This window comes from Chrysochloris asiatica, unplaced genomic scaffold (genome assembly GCF_000296735.1).
Source record: "Chrysochloris asiatica unplaced genomic scaffold, ChrAsi1.0 scaffold00080, whole genome shotgun sequence".
Taxonomy (NCBI): domain Eukaryota; kingdom Metazoa; phylum Chordata; class Mammalia; order Afrosoricida; family Chrysochloridae; genus Chrysochloris; species Chrysochloris asiatica.
Genome location: NW_006408598.1, coordinates 9,169,389 through 9,170,307, shown reverse-complemented (window position 1 = coordinate 9,170,307; position 919 = coordinate 9,169,389).

Here is a 919-nt window from a genome sequence, read left to right as displayed (position 1 = left end):
AACATATCCAAGACAATAATCATGCAATTCTTGGTTCGTTAAAGGTCTGGCAGTCTATTTTAAAAAATAATAAATTCAGTGCCAGCAAACCCTGTGGAGAAGAGTTCTACTTTGACAAGCATGGAATTGCCATGAATTAGAATCAACTCAAGAGCAACTGGGTTGGCTGGAGTTGCATCCCATGATGCTTCAGTGGTTGCTAAGTACCGTTGTGTCGGTTCTGATTCATAGAAACCCTGTCTAGAGTCTCTAAGGTGTGGCTAGAGGATTTGAACCGCTGACCTCGTGGTTCACACCAAATGAAAGAGTGTGTTGCTGCAGGATAATGCACTAGACCGCAGGGTCAGTAGTTCAAACCCACCAGCCATTCCTCCAAAAGCCTAGACAGAACCAATGCAATGGCACTTAATAACAATAAATGACAGAACTCTAGGAAATCTTAATGCTTTCCAGCAAGGTCTGCTGTTGACTATGGTATGTATACTGGAAATGGGGACCTTTAGACACAAACTACTCAGTTCAATCAAACATCAAGTTTCAAGACCAAGGGATCATAACTGGACAGTGAGACAGCCAAGAAGTCTCATTCTCATCTGCAGCAGTGCGCATAGTGGATGTATGTATGTATGTATGTATGTATGTATGTTATGTTATGTGCCGTGGAGTCGGTTCCAACTATGTATGTATGCTATGTTATGTTATGTTATGTTATGTTATGTGCTGTGGAGTCGGTTCCAACTATGTATGTATGTTATGTTATGTTACGTGCTGTGGAGTCGGTTCCAACTATGTATGTATGTTATGTTATGTTATGTTATGTGCCGTGGAGTCGGTTCCAACTCACAGTGACCCTGCACAGGGTTTCCAAGGCTGTAAATCTTTACGGGAGCAGAAAGCCTCATCTTTCTCCCGCGGAACA